This window comes from Salmo salar, chromosome ssa13 (genome assembly GCF_905237065.1).
Source record: "Salmo salar chromosome ssa13, Ssal_v3.1, whole genome shotgun sequence".
Taxonomy (NCBI): domain Eukaryota; kingdom Metazoa; phylum Chordata; class Actinopteri; order Salmoniformes; family Salmonidae; genus Salmo; species Salmo salar.
The window spans coordinates 37325352-37339121 of NC_059454.1; the positions used below are offsets into that span (position 1 = coordinate 37325352).

Sequence of the window (13770 nt, forward strand, 5' to 3'; positions counted from 1 at the left end):
TTTCTAGTCCTCCCGGTTTTGACCCTTGCCTGTTTTCTGGACTCCATTCCCGCCTGCCTGACCATTCTGCCTGCCTGGACCTCGAGCCTTCCTGCCCTTCAGTACCTACTGGACTCTGAACTGGTTTTGACCTTTTGCCTGTCCATTACCATTCTCTTGCCGACCCCTTTTTGGATTAATAAACATCTAAGACTCCAACCACTTGCCTCCTGTTTCTGCATCTGGGTCTCACCTTGTGCCCTTTTAATATAGCCTTGTTATTGTTATTTTATTGTGTTCGTTTTATTATTTTTTTGTTTATTTGGAAAGTATTTTCTTAACTCTTTCTTGAACTGCACTATTGGTTAAAGTCTTAATACCTGTTGTATTCGGCGCATGTGACAAAGTTTGATTTGATTTGAACTGTGTTGTGTAATTTTAACAAATAATGCTTTTTACTTTTAACTACTTGTCGATAACCAAAAGTGATCTGCACACTGCTGTAATATGGTTACAGTTACTGTACAGTACTTTCATAAGAAATGTACCCCTCATCCAGCTGTCCCACCATGCATGTCTCTTCCAAACACTGTGCTCCCTGATTATATATAACTCCATGAGGTATGTGTGACCCTGGGCCACATTCAGCCACTGCATTAAATCGGTAGTAGCCAGTAGATTAGTGTGATGAATAAGGACTGCACATTCATTGACCACAAAATGTCTTTGCTAGGTAAAGCCCCGCCTTATCTCAGCTCACTGGTCACCATAGCAACACCCACCCGTAGCATGCTCTCCAGCAAGGAAATATTTAACTGGTCATCCCCAAAGCCAACTCCTCCTTCGGCCGCCTTTCCTTCCAGTTCTCTGCCAATGACTGGAACGAATTGCAAAAATCACTGAAGCTGGAGACTTATATCTCCCTCACTAACTTTAATCATCAGCTGTCAGAGCAGCTTACCGATCACTGTACCTGTACACAGCCCATCTGTAAATAGCCCACCCAACTACCTCATCCCCATATTGTTATTTATTTTTGCTATTTGCACCCCAGTATCTCTACTTGCCCGTCATCAACTGCACATCTATCACTCCAGTGTTAATGCTAAATTGTAATTATTTCGCCACTATGGCCTATTTATTGCCTTACCTCCCTAATCTTACTACATTTGCACACACTGTATATAGATTTTTCTATTGTGTTATTGACTGTACATTTCTTTATCCCATGTGTAACTCTGTGTTGTTGTTTTTGTCATGCTGCTTTGCTTTATCTTGGCCAGGTCGCAGTTGTAAATGAGAACTTGTTCTCAACTGGCCTACCTGGTTAAATAAAGGTGAAAAAAAATATGAGGCAGAGAAAGTGAACCACAAATTCTGTTTACACAAACCGTTCAAGACACTTTAGGGCGATTAGACTAATTGGAAAGCCATATATTTATATTGTATTGTATATGGAACTGGAATTGTTGACACAAATTATTTTCTTCTCGGTACTTGAGAGACTGTATCTGTAGACTGTTAGGCAGACTTTTTTTGGAGCTGCCGTCCCCAGCAAAATTTTGGGCTTGACCTTTGCATTAGAATTGAGATTGACATTTGCAGCACTTAAATAACAAGCTGGGAGGGAGGAGAAATCGAATTAGAGGCCACTGCTGCCCCAAATGGGATATGGGCAATCTAGGTATCAGCCTGCCTTGAAATAGAACCAGAATGTTATCCCATCTTCTCTACGCCGCCTAAGAATGATGGAGCATTTTAAAACACTTGTGAAATTTAAGTAACGGTAGTTTGACATTGACCAACAGACTACAATTCATCTTATGCATATGCATATGCGTCGGTCTGGGATAACAGGCGTGTGTTTGTGAGAGGGAGATCTATATTATGGAGCTTTGTTAACAAGCAAGTTTTAGAGCCAAAGGGATCATAAATCTTGGTCGTGCCATTTCAACAAAATGCTGTCGCATGCCTCGCATTTTGGACAGGGTGTGTTTACAGTCTTGAATGGGTGCACATTTGACCACTGATATCTAATATTAATTCATGTCTATTGTCCCTCTCCACTAGTCTGTTGGCAAATAAATGGTTCCAAGAATGGAGCGTTTCCCGGGTGATTAATTAAGGTCTAAAATTACAGAGTCTGCTTCTGGTAAGAGGATGGTTAATTATTTAACACCCGGTTATACCATCACACCACTGGTCCACAGTGCAATGTAAAATATTGTATTCCATTTGGCCTCCAAAACAAGAAAAGAAGGGCCCATTGCCTAGTCTGTTGTTCTCTGAGAATATTTCAATTTTAGAGCCTGCCAAATCAAAGTTGTTGTAGAATAGTTGACCCATTTCCACATATAGTATCACATTCTAGCTTGGAACAGTGTTTTATTTAAGATTGAATCTCTGTAATAAGATTTGAATTATGGACACTAACTGGTTATCTTGGGATTGGACACATTGTGATATGATAAATACTTTTACTGTTAACACAATGATTTAATTCATCCCTGTCAACACCAAGCATAACACAAATCAATAAGACTGAATAAAATTCTAGATAAAGAATATTATGACGCAATTCTTCCTTGAACCTGAAAATAAAAACTGTTTATTTATCATGTTATAAAATGGCAATATTCCGTAAATGTACATAGAGCTCTTGCATAACCATAGCTGCCTTGCTACAACCTTTGTATTTTTCCACATTACATTGACCTTTCTGCAATAATTATGTGATAAACATTTGTATGTATTGTAAAGAGGGTAGTTTGAGGCTGAGGGAAACACCTTTTTATGTAATTTTTCCCTCTGCATTGTTGGGAAGGGCCCGTAAGTAAGCATTTCACTGTTAGTCTAGACCTGTTGTTTACACCTGTATTTTTTTAAGAAGCATGTGATTAATTTAATTTAATTAAATTTTTCATGCATGGTTTCTCAGATAAATCTAAACATTATCTAAAATGTTATTTAACTAAGTCTCATCTTTCAATATACAGTTGAAGTCGAAAGTTTACATACTCTTAGGTTGGAGCCATTAAAACTCGTTTTTCAACCACTCCACAAATATCTTATTAACAAACTATAGTTTTGACAAGTCGGTTAGGACATCTACTTTGTGCATGACGCAAATCATTTTTCCAACAATTGTTTACAGACAGATTATTTCACTTATAATCACAATTCAGTGGGTCAGAGGTTTACATACAGCTTGGAAAATTCCATAAAATGATGTCATGGATTTAGAAGCTTCTGATAGGCTAATTGACATCATTTGAGTCAATTGGAGGTGTACCTGTGGATGTATTTCAAGGTCTACCTTCAAACTCAGTGCCTCTTTGCTTGACATCATGGGAAAATCAAAATAAATCAGCCAAGACCTCAGAAAAAAAATTGTAGACCTCCACAAGTCTGGTTCATACTTGGGAGCAATTTCCAAACGCCTGAAGGTACCATGTTCATCTGTACAAACAACAGTACGCAAGTATAAACACCATGGGACCACGCAGCCGTCATACCGCTCAGGAAGGAGACGCGTTCTGTCTCCTAGAGATGAACGTACTTTGGTGCGAAAAGTGCAAATCAATCCCAGAACAAGAGCAAAGGACCTTGTGAAGATGCTGGAGGAAACAGGTACAAAAGTATCTATATCCACAGTAAAACGAGTCCTATGCCGCTCAGCAGGGAAGAAGCCACTGCTCCAAAACCTCCATAAAAAAAGCCAGACTATGGTTTGCTTTTTGGAGAAATGTCCTCTGGTCTGATGAAACAAAAATAGAAGTGTTTGGCCATAATGATCATCGTTATGTTTGGAGGAAAAAGGGGGAGGCTTGCAAGCCGAAGAACACCACCCCAACGGTGAAACACAGGGGTGGCAGCATCATGTTGTAGGGGTGATTTGCTGCAGGAGGGACTGGTGCACTTCACAAAATAGATGGCATCATGAGGAAAGGAAAATGATGTGGATATACTGAAGCAACATCTCAAGACATCAGTCAGGAAGTTAAAGCTTGGTTGCAAATGGGTCTTACAGATGAACAATGACCCCAAGCATACTTCCAAAGTTGCGGCAAAATGGCTCAAGGACAACAAAGTCAAGGTATTGGAGTGGCCATCACAAAGCCCTGACCTCAAGCCTATATGAAGTGTTGGCTGAACTGAAAAAGTGTGTGCGAGCAAGGAGGCCTACAAACCTGACTCAGTTACACCAACTCTGTCAGGAGGAATGGGCCAAAATTCACCCAACTTATTGTGGGAAGCTTGTGGAAGGCTACCCGAAACATTTGACCCAAATTAAACAATTTAAAGGCATTGCTATCAAATACTAATTGAGTGTATGTAAACTTCTGACCCACTGGGAATGTGATGACAAAAATAAAAGCTGAAATAAATCATTCTCTCTATTATTATTCTGACATTTCACATTCTTAAAATAAAGTGTTGTCAAATATTGTGACTTTATTAAACTAATAGTGTTCTCGTAGTTTATTCTTGAGTGACTATAGTCACCATATCCTGTTTTCCTAATTTTAGTAACTGACCTAAAACGGGGAATTTGTCGTAGGATTAAATGTCAGAAATTGTGAAAAACTGAGTATAAATCTATTTGGCTAAGGTGTATGTAAACTTCCGACTTCAACTGTATATTAGTCATACTCCCTTAGATATGTAGCCTTGCTAAAACCAGAGGTAGGAAAATAATGAAAGTATAAATAATAATTGGGATTTTTGTTTTGATTAAATCTAAATCTCCTTAAATACTTTATTACATGTTTACTGAGAACCATGATGACATAATGACACATTGACATTCAAAAAGATAAAGGCCTAATAATAGAGTAGGGGCAGATGTGTGAGCGATTGATATCTGATGTGATCTGATATCCTCTCCACCCTCTCCGAGTTGGGCATCTCCGGCGCGGCCCACGCTTGGATTGCGTCCTACCTGACAGGTCGCTCCTACCAGGTGGCGTGGCGAGAATCTGTCTCCGCACCATGCGCTCTCACCACTGGTGTCCCCCAGGGCTCTGTTCTAGGCCCTCTCCTATTCTCGCTATACACCAAGTCACTTGGCTCTGTCATATCCTCACATGGTCTCTCCTATCATTGCTATGCAGACGACACACAATTAATCTTCTCCTTTCCCCCTTCTGATAACCAGGCGGCGAATCGCATCTCTGCATGTCTGTCAGACATATCAGTGTGGATGACGGATCACCAGCTCAAGCTGAACCTCGGCAAGACGGAGCTGCTCTTCCTCCCGGGGAAGGACTGCCCGTTCCATGATCTCGCCATCACGGTTGACAACTCCCTTGTGTCCTCCTCCCAGAGTGCTACGAACCTTGGCGTGATCCTGGACAACACCCTGTCGTTCTCCACTAACATCAAGGCGGTGACCCGATCCTGTAGGTTCATGCTCCACAACATTCGCAGAGTACGACCCTGCCTCATACAGGAAGCGGCGCAGGTCCTAATCCAGGCACTTGTCATCTCCCGTCTGGATTACTGCAACTCGCTGTTGGCTGGGCTCCCTGCCTGTGCCATTAAACCCCTACAACTCATCCAGAACGCCGCAGCCCGTCTGGTGTTCAACCTTCCCAAGTTCTCTCACGTCACCCCGCTCCTCCGCTCTCTCCACTGGCTTCCAGTTGAAGCTCGCATCCGCTACAAGACCATGGTGATTGCCTACGGAGCTGTGAAGGGAACGGCACCTCCATACCTTCAGGCTCTGATCAGGCCCTACACCCAAACAAGGGCACTGCGTTCATCCACCACTGGCCTGCTGGCCCCCCTACCTCTGAGGAAGCACAGTTCCCGCTCAGCCCAGTCAAAACTGTTCGCTGCTCTGGCACCCCAATGGTGGAACAAGCTCCCTCACGACGCCAGGACAGCGGAGTCAATCACCACCTTCCGGAGACACCTGAAACCCCACCTCTTTAAGGAATACCTAGGATAGGATAAAGTAATCCTTCTAACCCCCCCCCTTAAAATATTTAGATGCACTATTGTAAAGTGGTTGTTCCACTGGATATCATAAGGTGAATGCACCATTTTGTAAGTCGCTCTGGATAAGAGCGTCTGCTAAATGACTTAAATGTAAATGTAAATGTATGTGAGTGATCATTGCAAAGTCTTGGGCAGCAGGTACCCTAGCGTTGGGCCAGTAACCGAAAGGTCGCTGGTTCAAATCCCTGAGCCGAAGAAAAAAATTATCTGTGTCCTTGAGCAAGGCATTTAACCCTAATTTGCTCCAGGTCTGCTGTACAACTATGCCTAACCCTATAAAACAGCACATTTTACTGCACCTATCTGGTGTGACAATAAAACATACTTTTATTTTTTGTTATCAACTCATTACAGTGACTGGCAGGTGGGTTCTCCAGTCTGCTCATTAGATAAAGCTCAGCCTGATTAAAATATATCCAGATTGTGGCTCCTTATTGGGTTGTTCAGTATTGAACAGCCGGGAAATGAGATTGGACAATGTAAAGCTGTGCTGTGTGGTGGAACGTCAAGGGATGTCATTAGAACCTACAGTAAAACAGGAAACCACATAATGTGTTGCGACAGCATGTCATCATTGGCTATATGTGTTTATTGCTTAGCGATAATCCAATAACTTGTGCACAATTACTTCATTATGTTTTAAATCATGCATGACAATTATTTCTGTAGGCCTGGGTGAATAGTAATGGGGAGAGAACATTGTGGGGGTGCAACCATGCTGGTCACTTTTTCCACATTTTGTTACGTTACAGCCTCATACTAAAATTGATTAAATTGTTTTTTTTCGTCATCAGAATACCCTACAAAACCTTATAATGGCAAAGAAAAAACAGATTTTTAGACAGTTTTGCAAATTTAATTAAAAGAAAACTAAAAGATCCCATTTACATAGGTAATCAGACCCTTTAATCAGTACTTTGTTGAAGCGCCTTTGGCAGCGATTACAGCATCGATTCTTCATGGATGGGGAGTGTCGCGGCACAGCTATTTTCAGGTCTCTCCAGAGATGTTCGGTCGGGTTCAAGTCTGGACTCTGGCTGACTACTCAAGGACATTGAGACTTGTCCAGAAGCCAATCCTGTGTTGTCTTGGCTGTGTGCTGGAAGGTAAACCTTCGCCCCAGTCTGAGGTCCTGAGCGCTCTGGAGAGCTCATCAAGGACCTCTCTGTACTTTGCTCTGTTCATCTTTCCCTCGATCCTGACTAGTCTCCCACTCCCTGTCGCTGAAAAACATCCCCACAGCATGATGCTGCCACCACCATGCATCATCTTAGGGATGGTGCCAGGTTTCCTCCAGACGTGACGCTTGAATCCTGTTTCTCATTGTCTGAGAGTCTTTAGGTGCCTTTTGGCAAACTCCAAGCGGGCTGTCATGGCTTTATACTGAGGAGTGGCTTCCATCTGGCCACTCTACCATAAAGGCCTGATTGGTGGAGTGCTGCAGAGATGGTTGTCCTTCTGGAAGGTTCTCCCATCTCCACAGAGGAGAACCCAATGGTCACTCTGACAGAGCTTTAGAGTTAGAGCTCTGTCAGAGTGACCATTGGGTTCTTGGTTACCTCCCTGACCAAGGCCCTTCTCCCCCGATTGCTCAGTTTGGCCGGGCGGCCAGCTCTAGTAAGAGTCTTGGTGGTTCCAAACTTCTTCCATTTCTCAAACTTCTCTATTATCTATGCATAGTCACTTCACCCCTATCTACATGTACAAATTCCCTCGACTAACCTGCACATTGACTCAGTACTGGTAACCCCTGTATATAGCTTTGTTATTGTTATGTTAATGTATTACTTTTTATTATTTTTTACTTGGGTTTATTTATTCAATATTTTCAACTCTTTTTTGAACTGCATTGTTGGTTAAGGGCTTGTAAGTAAGCATTTCACAGTAAGATCTACACCTGCAATATTCGGCTATTTGATCAAGGAGAGTGATGGAGTGCTGCATCAGATGACCTGGCCTCCACAATCACCCGATCTCCACCCAATTGAGTTGTTTTGGAATGAGTTGGACCGCAGTGTGAAGGAAAAGCAGCCAACAAGTGCTCAGCATGTGTGGGAACTCCTTCAAAACAGTTGGAAAAGCATTCCTGGTGAAACTGTTCAAGAGAATGCCAAGAGTGTGCAAAGCTGTCATCAAGGCAAAGGGTGGCTAATTTGAAGAATCTCAAATATAAAATATATTTTGATTTAACACTTTTTTGGTTACTACATGAATCCATATGTGTTATTTCATAGTTGTGATGTCTTCACTATTATTCTGCAATGTAGAAAATAGTAAAAATTAAGAAAAACCCTTGAATGAGTAGGTGTGTCCAAACTTTTGACTGGTACTGTATTGTGTACTGTCAACTGTGGGACCTTATATAGACAGGTGTGTGCCTTTATAAATCATGTCCAAGCAATTAAATTTAACACAGGTGGACTCCAATCAAGTTCTTGAAACAGCTCAAGGATGATCAATGAAAACAGGATGCACCTGAGCTCAATTTCGAGTCTTATAGCAAAGGGTCTGAATACTTATGTACATTTTTATTTTTGTATTTTTTATAAATTAGCAAACATTTCTATAAACCTGTTTTTGCTTTGTCATTATGGGGTATTGTGTGTAGATTGAGGGGAGAAAAAACTATTTGATCATTTTTAGAATAAGGCTGTAACGTAACAAAATGTAGAAAAAGTCAAGGGGTCTGAATACTTTCCGAAGGCAGTGTAGATCTGTAACATCAGTCTGATCTCTACCATGGCCTGGTTCCTCATCTTACGTATGTCTGGACTGAAATGTGAGAGACTGAGTGCCTCAGTCCTACATTCCTCTTGACTTTCAGCTTGTATATGGGGCTAGATTGGTAATTATCCCCTGGGCACTCAGAATTTTGTATATATTTTTTCTGTTTTATTTTCACGTACACCAGATAGGTGCAGGGAAATGTGTTTTACAGGGTCAGCCATAGTAGTACCGCGCCCCTGGAGCAAATTAGGTTTAATGACTTGCTCAAGGGCACATCGGGAGATATTTCACCTTGGGTATTTGAACCAGCCGTAGCGGTGAGTAGGTAAAATCACTGGGGAAGCCAAGCCAGAAGAATGCCATATTACAACCTGTGTGTTGTGATAATTGCGTTGCTTGCTCTATTATCTGTTAGTTCATATGCCTTGTGACCGTGATATATAGGCCTAAGGCCGAGACAATAAGAAGACACAGTGGCAGAATAAATTCAACCACAGCTTTGTTTCATCACAAAACCGGAGAGCAACCTCTGTCCGGTGAAGTTCACAAAAGATATTGCATGTAACAAACAGTTACATGACCTACAACACGGTCAAGCAAGTTAATGTTTCCAACATTTTCGGGCTACTAAACAACTATTGATTTAGAACCAAGGAAAGATAACGCAAGTCACAAAGAAAACAGGAGCTGCCTCCCCAATGCAGCACCATTTCAACATCAAATCACCTAGGCTTAGTCTAAAACAGTGACAGCTAAAAGATACCAAAAACGATTTAGTCTTATCAACGTATGCTAAATATGTGGTTGCCCATGGTTCTGATTTCTGTGTGTGTGCGTGCTTCGTGCAAGTAGAAAAAACATGTTGACTCACCCTACTTGTAGAGAAATGACAATGCCATCCTCCTCTTTCATCTTGACTTAACGATCTATGACTCTGTCATACAGTACACACTTGTGTTTTTTGTTGTCCTAGGCTACCTGGCTAAAATGCTTGCTCGCTAGCCTAACTTCCTTTCTTGGGAAACGTTCGCTAGTTAACATTAGCCTTCTACATCTAGTACATATTGAACTTCCATCCTCTCAGGCCAGGGGCACCATGTATGAATTAATGGTTGGATCAGAATCGCCATTATAGTCATTGGCCAGTGTGGAGAATTAAGTAAAACCACAAGTCCAAATCACTATCTCCATCCATGGCTAATTTTGGAAAGGGACACTTTTAGCTAGCTAGCCAGCCACCGGAAGACAACACAATGAGACGCAACAATTCGGTTTTTTTCAATTGCTAACAAGCATCGGTCAATACTGAAGCCACTTTTTCAAAACTCTTCACACAGTTTGCATTACCAACATGCATCTTGGCCAAACAGTTAATCTCACCTCCAAAACTCACTCAAACCACCAAAACACTTCATACATTTCTCAAAATAAGCTCGTTCGACCACAACACTGGCAAAAATTCTCACTCAGAAAGCATACATTGTCACACATTGATCTAAAAAACACTAACAGGGAGCATTACATAAATTATTAACTTCTCTTTGACTTTTGAATGATTTTTCACATAAATCAGTATTTCATTATAGAATAATAATAACACATTTTTCACTTTATTGACTGTACTAAAGTATATGTAACAATAATGATTCAGAAATGCAGCAATTTGCTTCAATAGCTTTTATTTATTCTATATCTTTGCATATAGTCATTTACTTGTGAAAAATAAAAAGTTCCTGATATTCCAGGGCTGCATTAATAATAAAAAATAAAAAAACATCAACAACATGTATAGTATAATTACTCATACTGTACAGTACTGTGAGGGTTCTAGTTCTCATCAACATGTATAGTATAATCACTCATACTGTACAGTACTGTGAGGGTTCTCGTTCTCATCATCATGTATAGTATAATCACTCATACTGTACAGTACTGTGAGGGTTCTAGTTCTCCCTCTCTCCAGCATTTGGCCACAAGTTCTCATCAACATCACATCTTATATCTTCTCTGGCGATGCATCTTGGAAAGTATCTTCTGGAATGTCTAATCCAACCCTGGCAGTCTTCAGGAGAAGTGTCTCCACACCCTGCATTCATGGCATCCAGTAAGGACATCTGGTCATGTGGATGGTGATCATAAACCTTCCACCTCCACGCAGGGAGAAACTCCTCTATGGGGTTTAGGAAGGGGGAGTATGGAGGCAGGAATAGTACTGACATCCTGGGATGTGACTGCAGCAGACTGTTGGACTGCCACATTATCCCACACAACAACGAAGGTGGGGGAGTTTCTTGCCTCGGTCTCCTCTGGCACAAGTTGATTATGCAGGTCATCCAGAAAATAAATGTGCCTCTCTGTACTGTAGGGACCAATGTGTGGTTTGTGTAACAGCAAACCATCATTGAACAGTGCTGCACACATTGTGATGTTAGCTCCTCTCTGGCCTGGGACATCCACGGTTGCTCTCTGTCCAATCACATTTTTCCCCTGCGGCGGGTTTTTGCCAGGTTGAATCCAGCTTCATCCACAAAGATGAATGTATGTGCAGTTTGCCTGGCTTCCATCTCCATTACTCTCTAAAATACAGTAAATCCACAGTTTTACAGTACTTTACATTATGCATAGCTGTGTATGTACCCTGTTTGGTTATTGAACAGACATCTTACCTGGACATACTGATACCGGAGTTCTTTCACACGTTCACCGTTTCTCTCAAAGGGTACAGTGTACAACGGCTTCATCCTTATTTTATGTTTCTCTAGGACTCTGGCAATTGTCGCTGTACTGATCGTATTCACATTCCCAAAAGTGATATTGTCTGCCTGCACTTTGTCCCGAATTTTCCACAGTTTTATTGCATTGTTTCCAATTACCATGTCAACAATGGCAATTTCCTGCGGGTCTGATAATATTCTGCCTCTCCCCCCTGTGGGAGGCAACCTTTGGATCCTACTGAAAAACACAAAACAATCAATATATTTCAAAATGTCAGTACATGTAAAAATGTGAATGTACTGTATTGTACTGTAATATGTAGTTCAATTACATTGAAGGATGCACGTCTCACCTGTTGTTTTGCCGGATAATTTGTACTATTGATGCAACTGTTGAATGCTGCAGATTTGGTTGCACCCTTAAACCGGCCTCTCTCGAAGAGAGACCATGGTTTACAACATGGTCAATAATTGTGGCCCTTATCTCATCAGAGACCACCGCTCTTGGTCTTCCTCTCCTTTGTCCTCCACACATACTCCCTCTCTCTGTCACTCTTCTTTCCCCACCAACCTGTCTTCCTTGATCCATGTTTCCAAACTAAATCATTCCGTCCTCTTTTGTCTTTTTGGTAACGAGACTAAAAACAGGATACGCTTGGGTAGGCTTTCAGCTGAAATTGCAATCAGCTGTGTTTGGAATGATTAAATATTCTGCTGATTTGTCTAAACTCAGCAAAAAAAGAAACGTCCCTTTTTCAGGACCCTGTCTTTCAAAGATAATTCGTAAAAATCAAAATTACTTCACAGATCCTTCATTGTGAAGGGTTTAAATACTGTTTCCCATGCTTGTTCAATGAACCATAAACAATTAATGAACATGCACCTGTGGAATGGTCGTTAAGACACTAACAGCTTACAGACGGTAGGCAATTAAGGTCACAGTTATGAAAACTTATGACACTAAAGAGGCCTTTCTACTGACTGAAAAACACCAAAAGAAAGATGCCCAGGGTCCCTGCTCATCTGCGTGAACGTGCCTTAGGCATGCTGCAAGGAGGCATGAGGACTGCAGATGTGGCCAGGGCAATAAACTGCAATGTCCGTACTGTGAGACGCCTAAGACAGCGCTACAGGGAGACAGGACGGACAGCTGATCGTCCTCGCAGTGGCAGACCACGCGTTTATTGTGGAAGGAATGAGTGTTACACCGAGGCCTGTACTCTGGAGCGGGATCGATTTGGAGGTGGAGGTCCGTCATGGTCTGGGGCGGTGTGTCACAGCATCATCGGACTGAGTTTGTTGTCATTGCAGGCAATCTCAACGCTGTGCATTACAGGGAAGACATCCTCCTCCCTCATGTGGTACCCTTCCTGCAAGCTCATCCTGACATGACCCTCCAGCATGACAATACCACCAGCCATACTGCTCATTCTGTGCATGATTTCCTGCAAGACAGGAATGTCAGCATTCTGCCATGGCCAGCGAAGAGTCCGGATCACAATCCCATTGAGCACGTCGGAGACCTGTTGGATCGGAGGGTGAGGGCTAGGGCCATTCCCCAGAAATGTCCGGGAACTTGCAGGTACCTTGGTGGAAGAGTGGGGTAACATCTCACAGCAAGAAATGGCAAATCTGGTGCAGTCCATGAGGAGGAGATGCACTGCAGTACTTAATGCAGCTGGTGGCCACACCACATACTGATTGTTACTTTTGATTTTCACCCCCCCCCCCCCCTTTGTTCAGGGACACATTATTACATTTCTCTGGAATGTCTGTGGAACTTGTTCAGTTTATGTCTTAGTTGTTGAATCTTGTTATGTTCATACAAATATTTAAACATGTTAAGTTTACTGAAAATAAACGCAGTTGACAGTGAGAGGATGTTTCTTTTTTTGTTGAGTTTATTTGTTTCAATCTGGTTACTGCAGAAATGCACAAAATTTGCCATCATTCTGTTTTGAATGTGTTTTAACAGTTTTGGAAACAATATGTTAGTATTTGAAAACATGTGCTGCAAATATGTCGTTTTGCAGGTGGTAGAGTATGGATGAGAAAAGAGTTAATGGATTTCGTGGTCATTGAATTCATTTTGTGTGAAAGCAATGGAAAATGATTCACAGTTTGGTCCACATACACTTCTGTTTCACTGACTGTGTGAGTTTTGATAATGTGACTTCAGTTTTGACCAATGCATGTTAGCAATTGAAAAAAACGGTAAAGTTATTTATGTCAATGACGTATGCTCTCGATGTGATAGGAGTGAAGCCAAAGGACCATTTACAGACAGTTGAGCTCATTCAGTTTAGCTCAACGCTGATTGGCTATTATTTTATGCTTTTTTTTAAAT

At 41.7% G+C, this 13770-nt stretch overlaps 1 long non-coding RNA gene across 1 annotated transcript; it reads right to left on the reverse strand.

Moving 5' to 3' along the window:
• Window positions 1–11072: 11072 nt before the first annotated feature.
• LOC106567332 (uncharacterized) lies at window positions 11073–11644 on the reverse strand. The gene is made up of 2 exons (XR_001320040.2): window positions 11376–11644; window positions 11073–11285 (listed from the first exon to the last, which is right to left on the reverse strand). It is a non-coding gene; the product is annotated as an uncharacterized lncRNA (long non-coding RNA).
• Between the last annotated feature and the right edge of the window lie 2126 nt (window positions 11645–13770).